The sequence below is a fragment of the Polypterus senegalus genome, chromosome 3, assembly GCF_016835505.1.
Source record: "Polypterus senegalus isolate Bchr_013 chromosome 3, ASM1683550v1, whole genome shotgun sequence".
NCBI classification, from domain to species: domain Eukaryota; kingdom Metazoa; phylum Chordata; class Cladistia; order Polypteriformes; family Polypteridae; genus Polypterus; species Polypterus senegalus.
Genome location: NC_053156.1, coordinates 130,169,368 through 130,176,672, shown reverse-complemented (window position 1 = coordinate 130,176,672; position 7,305 = coordinate 130,169,368).

The window sequence follows — 7,305 nt, the reverse complement described above, 5'->3', positions numbered from 1 at the left end:
CACAGGGGCCGCAAGAGGGAGCTGCAGGGAGGACCGAAGACTTCTTCGTGCCCTGTAACCCGGAAGTGAGTCAGAGGAAGAGCGACGTGCTTCCGGGGTGAAAAGAAAGGACTTGTACCTGATCCGGAAGCGATTGAGAGTCACATGGACTAGGGATTGGAACACTTCCGGGTCAGGGTATTTAAAAGGACTGTGGGAGCTGAGCTGGGTGGAAGGGTGGCAACGCATCTGGGAGTCGGAGGATTGTTTATTGTAGTTATTGTGTTTATTATATGAGTGTAGTGGAGGAGAGGGTGCTTTGTGCACTGTGGCAATTTATTAAAGTCAAATCTTGGACTTTTACCTGGTGTCTGGAGTCGTGGACAGGGGTTCAAGGGAGCGAGAGCGCCCCCTATCTGTCACAACAGTTTAAGCTTTATCAATTGTAATCTATGAGTGTAAATTATTAGTTATTACAACTTTTGTTACCTGTCCTACTACACTTGCTGGACACACAGGCCGCTGCCTAATATTACTCGATTATGTTTACCTCTGTTGTAAGTCGCTTTGGATAAAAGTGTCTGCCAAGTTAATAAATAAACTCACATTTACTCCTTGAATAAACTGGACATGACATCCATACAACTGGGATGCCTTTGACAACACTGGCTCACAGTTAACTTCATCCCTGCAAATCTATTACAATGTACGGTTCATCAAAGCTGCAGATCAGCTACTGTGTTGCCTAGAATAACCTGAAGTTTCAAAAAAAGTTATAAAATACACCAAATAGCAAACTCAAAATGCTAATCTAAAATTGACATTCTAAGAACACAACAGTCTATGCGCAAGAAGCTAAGAGAAAAGTCTTAGAGAATCCGTAATCTCGGATGATGTGGGATGTGCAATGTGTAGAATTCTCTGGTCGATCGATGGCCCCCTTAAATATTCTTCACTGACGCTGGCACCACTGGCACGGGATGTCAGTATTTTAACTGAATAAGCTAACATTGCTGTTGCCACAGAGTGTCCTCATTGTTAGTAGCCACGCACAGTAACAAAATACAGAAGTAGCTCATTTAACATCAAAAGCACACTCTCTAAAACTTGCAGGCTAAGAAGAAACTGGTCTCGTCAATTTGGTAATAGTTTGGCTCTGAAGTGAACAAAAGTCTTCTCCGGGATTATGTCGCTCATTCAAGAAAGTTGTTGTAAAACATTTACAGATGACAGACTTGCACAGTTTTGTGCGTATAGGCCATCCACCGGACTACACGCTGAAGTTTAGGCCCTACTGCTACGTTTTGTGCTAAAAGTGCAAAATACAAGCTGAGAAGTGCAACATGGGAATAGCGTAGTACAGCCATTTCACGTTATTTAGCCAGGCAAAAATCACGTACAGACAGATGCTGCAAATATTTCATTGTCAATTTGAACGACCTGACAAATGCAGTCATGTCTCGTTTAATGACGGCACGTGGTTCTGACCGCTGCATTGTTAGTTGCTTTCGTCTTTAAGCGCATTGACATATATAAACGTGTGCCTCTGTGTCTGATGTCATTTTTGCTGGGCTGACTTTGGACACAAGGCGCACACCTAGTCGCACTCCAGCAGCACAAAGGGACGTATCTTTGTTTCATTTTCACCACACTGACGTGTCAAGAATACACCTAACCTACCCTAAGATAGATAACCTGACCTCAAGTAGCCTAGAATAATACATACTATCACATAAATTAATAAGAAGTATTGAGGCACAGTAATAACCATAGTGCAGTGAGACCACTTTCAATTGTTTCAACGCTATTCAGTTTCATTTGTTGGATCTCTACGGTGGCGACATTGTTATCGGATATCGGAGTCGTCCCAGCACTCCACAAGAAAACACTTGGCCACATTAGCTTGCTTAGCCTCAACAGCAGATGTGTGCTCCAGTGTCAATATGTCACCTTACATGCTGATCACCTCACATTACTTTGAAGATTGAAAGCTTGAATGTGTCAAAAAAACAAATTAAACACGCAGCCTAAACCGCAGCAGAGGGGCCATGAAAGGCAATGGCGGTCTGGAAGTGAATGAGGGAAAAATAATCTTGTACCTCACACCACATAATGGAGCCAACATTGCTGCTGTGGTGCGATTGCTACGCTGCATAGGCCAAAATTGAAACTGAGCAATCGAGAAGAAGCCCAAAATGAATGAGCGTTTGGTGTCTGCTGAGCCATAAATGGATTCGCTTCAAGGTGCAAAACACACAAAGGCCAAGAAGAGCTGGAACTTCCACAGCATTCTGTTATCACGGTAAGAAATACAATCATGGCCGAAATTAGCGGCACCCCTGGAAATTTCCAGAAAATGTACCATTTCTCCCAGAAAATTGTTGCAAATACAAATGTTTTGGTATACACAAGTTTATTTTCTTTATGTGCATTGGAACAACACAAAAAAAAACAGAGAAAAAAGCCAAATGTGACATCATGTCACACAGAACTGCAAAAATGGGCCGGGCAAAATTATTGGCACCTTTTCAAAATTGTGGGTAAATCGTTTTATTTCAAGCATTTGATGCTCCTTTGAACTCACCAGTGGCAAGAAACAGGTGCTGGCAATATAGCAATCACACCTGGAGCCAGTTAAAATGGAGAAAAGTTGACCTTTCTGTTGTGTGTCTGAGTGTGCCACACTAAGCATGGAGAACAGAAAGAAGAGCAGAGAATTGTCTGAGGACTTGAGAACAAAAAATGTGGAAAAATATCAACAATCTCAAGGCTACAAGTCCATCTCCAGAGATCTTCATGTTCCTTTGTCCGCTGTGCTAGAAGTTCACAATACGTGGCACTATAGCTAATCTCCCTGGACGTGGACAGAAGAGAAAAATTGATAAAAGACTGCAACGAAGGATAGTCCAAATGGTGGATAAACAGCCCCAATCAACTTCAAAACATATTCAAGTTGTTCTGCAGACTCAGGATGAAACAGTGTCAGCTCGAACTATCCATCGACATCTGAACGAAATGAAACGCTATGGCAGGAGAGCCAGGAGGACCCCACTGCTGACAGAGAAACATAAAAAAGCCAGACTGGAGTTTGCCAAAATGTACTTGAGGAAGCCAAAATCCTTCTGGGCGAACGTCTTGTGGACAGATGAGACCAAGGTAGAGCTTTTTGGAAAAGCTCATCATTCTACTGTTTACAGAAAATGGAATGAGGCCTACGAAGAAAAGAACACAGTACCTACAGTCAAACATGGTGGAGGTTCTAAGATGTTTTCAGGATGTTTTGCTGCCTCTGGCACTGGATGCCTTGACTGTGTGCAAGGCATCATGCAATCTGAAGACTACCAAAAGATATTGGGGCGCAATGTAGGGCATAATGTCAGAAAGCTGGGTCTGCGTCAGAGGTCATGGGTTTTCCAGCAGGACAATGACCCAAACATACCTCTAAAAGCACCCAGAAATGGTTGAAGACAAAGCACTAGAGAGTCCTGAAGTGGCCAGCAATGAGTCCGGATCTAAATCCGATTGAACACTTATGGAGAGATCTTAAAATTGCTGTTGGGAGAAGGCGCCCTTCAAATCTGAGAGACCTTGAGCAGTTTGCAAAAGAAGAGTGATCGGAAATTCCAGTTGAGAGGTGTCACAAGCTTGTTGATGGTTATAGGAAGCGCTTGATTTCAGTTACTTTTTCCAAAGGGCGTGCAACCAAATATTAAGTTGAGGGTGCCAATAATTTTGTCCAGCCCGGTTTTTGAATTTTGTGCGAAATGTCAGATTTAGCTTTTTTTTCTCTTTTTTTTTGTCTTGTTCCAATGCACATAATGGAAATAAATATGTGTATACCAAAACATTTGTAATTGCAATAATCTTCTGGGAGAAATGGTGCATTTTCTGGGAAAATTCCAGGGGTGCTGATAATTTCAGCCATGACTGTAAGCTAATGATAGTCTGGAAATATTTATAGACCCCCTGAACTGCAGCTGCTTTTTAATTTAAGTAATTTGTCTCATTAGGATTGTGTGGCGAGCCAGGGAATCAACCTAGAAGCTGCTAGAAGGGATCCCAGAAGAAGCTCCAGCAATTGGGGGTATGTTGCCAATGACAGGAGATGGCGTCCACTTCCTGCCCTGTCCTGACAACACATCAGCATCCTGGAGGCTGTAGACATCACTCTTGTGCCCCTCTTGGAGTTTACTCGTATTCTTTCATGTGAAAATTACTGAGAGTTTCATCCCTTCTGCTAACAGTACCTCTGATAAAGCATAACGTTCTACAGGAGGACGAGAACGACATCAGATTAGCAGCAGCAGCCATCAATAAAAAAAGAAAGAGGGAAGCAACCGACTTAAAATATGAAGACAAAAGGTTAGTAATAATCTTCTTATATAATACACTACCGTGGCTGTCTGTTCGTCTATCCAGGATTTTAAATCCCCTGTAGCTCACAAATCATTTGAACTGTTGACCTGAAATTTCGTACACATATACTACGTGATGTCTACTATCAGCTTTCAGGGTGATGATTGACCTCCAAGGTTATTCCTCTTTTAATTTTTATTTTGTTTTACTGTAGAATCAACTCTTGACAGCATTCTCATTCCCACCTTCTCCCACACTTCCCCTACCTCTTCATATCTTAAATCCTTCTTGAGGAAAATTGAAGACTTAAGTGCCAGCTTAAGAAGAAAGAATAAAGATGAAAGACGCCTCACGCCTGGACAAACTTGTTAAGAAGGCAGGCTCCATTGTAGGATTAAAGCTGGACAGTTTAACATCTGTGGCAGAGCGACGGGCACTAAGCAAACTCCTGTCAATGATGAATAATCCACTGCATCCACTGAACAGTGTCATTCCAGGCAGAGGAGTAGCTTCAGTGACAGACTTTTGTCACTGTCTTGCACCACTGATAGACTGAGAGATCGTTCCTCCCCACACTATGCGACTCTTCAATTCCACCGGGAGTAAATGTGAACATTAATTTTATTTTAATTCTTTTCATTTTTATTACTATTTAATTTAATATTGTTTCTTTGTATCAGTATACTGCTGCTGGATTAGGTGAATTTCCCCTTGGGATTAATAAAGTATCTATCTATCTATCTTAAGTGAAAAATATCTATCTATCTATCTTAAGTGAAAAATGTATTAAAACATACTAAGTAATTGCAGCACAAACGCTGACTTAATCAGTTTTAACGCGAAAAGATGCCGACAAAAGAAGAGAAGCAGCGGGCCGCTAGGGTAGAGAAAAGAAGAGCCGCTCAGGAAGCAGCAAGCACGTCAACCTGAGCAAATGAACGCTGAACGTACAGAGAAAGAGGATGAAAACTATGAATGCTCAAGTCAAGTGTATTCACTGCATGTTATCGTGCAGTACGCCGTTACTGGTAGCTTAATAATACTGCTACATCCATGTTAATTGGGTGGCGGGTGCCATGCTGATACATCTGCTACTGAACAAAAAAAAAGTCAAGATGGTAAAACTGAGCGGCCAGCATCTACCATATGAAGATCAGGAGAGCAAGCTGAACATATTCCAGCACAACTGCCATGGAAAAGCAGAGAGCCCACTCTGGACTGTCTTCTTGGGAAAGCAGTAACGACACTCGGCCTCGGTGTAGAGCAACGGGCAAAGCCCGGATAACACGTTAAGGGCCTGTCCCATCACACAGCTTTTAAAGACTTCATAGGTATAACCTTAGCATGTCAGAGGCGATCACCACATGCTGCAATGACCGCCAGTCACACAGTCTCACATGTCCAGTGACTCGGCCAACTTGACTGAACTCTGTGTATGTGAGAGCTGACGACCGGTGGTGCACTAAAGCCAGAAATGCAAAATGTATAGTGCAGCTACGAGGAGTAATAAACATGGGTGCTTTCGACCTGGCAAACAAAAGACAAAAGTGTCTGTCAGATGTTGCAAGTTTTGTGAATAACGATAGAATAGAAAAAAAAAAATGGGGGGTCTGAACCCACCATACCTGTAAAACCTTGACACTGGCAGCACATTATTAGCTGTCAGAAAAAGTCGCTCACAATCCTTTGGATGTGTGAAAATGTGCTGTTTGAATGCTCAAATTTGACACCCCGACCCCCAACCAACATTGTCTAGTTGTGTAATCTGCCATCTCCCAGTGACAAGATTAGCAACGGCAGCCATTAAGTCTGACATACCCTCTTGCAGGAAGAAGTGGTTGACAGAGTTAACAACTGGCTGCTGCTTCGCCTCATGCAAGAAACTGCCCAAGCATACAGTGGGGTGTTGTGTCTGTGCGACAAGCCTGCCATGTGGAGCTCTTTCCAGAGCAACGGTCTGCCAAACCTTTACTGCAGCAAAATACCACCAGATATTAGCAGTACAGACTTTATGAACTTCTTCAATGAGAAAATTAAAAATTTAAGATCCCAGATCACAGCACCACAGTACAAACCGCATACTAGCTTAGCAGACCCTGCCTCGCATTGCATTCAGCACTTTAATAATTTTAATCCTGTAACTGAGCAGGAAGTCTTAACTTTAATTACTAAAATGAAGCCCACTACTTGTTCCCTAGATCCAGTGCCAACAAAACTAGTAAAAGTGCAATGGATGTTCTTGCAGCCTATTCTAAACATTATCAATAGTTCATTATTGCATGGCACAGTACCTGATGCACTAAAAGTGTCAGTCATTAAACCTTTACTTAAAAGTCAGACCTAGACCCACACATACTAAATAATTATAGGCCTATTTCAAATTTACCATTTCTCTCTAAAATACTAGAAAAAGTAGTCGCCAGTCAGCTTAAGTCACACCTTACGCATTACAATTTATTTGAGAAATTCCAGTCTGGTTTCCACACTGGTCATAGTACAGAAACTGCACTAACACAGGTTGTAAATGACATTCTGATATCCTCTGATGAAGGAAACTCCACTGTAATTATGTTGTTAGACTTAAGTGCAGCATTTGACACCATTGACCATTCTATTTTACTGCACAGGCTAGAAAACGATGTTGGGCTTACAGGCCCCGTGCTCGCTTGGTTTAGTTCTTATTTATCAAATCGATTCCAATATGTACAGAAATGTGCTGACAGCATTACATCATTATTCACAGAAGTTCAATATGGTGTCCCGCATGGCTCAGTACTGGGACCTTTACTGTTTTCACTTTACATGCTTCCACTGGGATCTCTCATTAGGAAACATAATGTTAATTTTCACTCGTATGCAGATGACACCCAGTTATACCTTTCATTTAAATCAAATGAAGTTTCTCTGATGTTGTCTTTAATTAGTTGTGTTAGTGAATTAAAGGAATGGATGAATGAGAACTACTTGTCT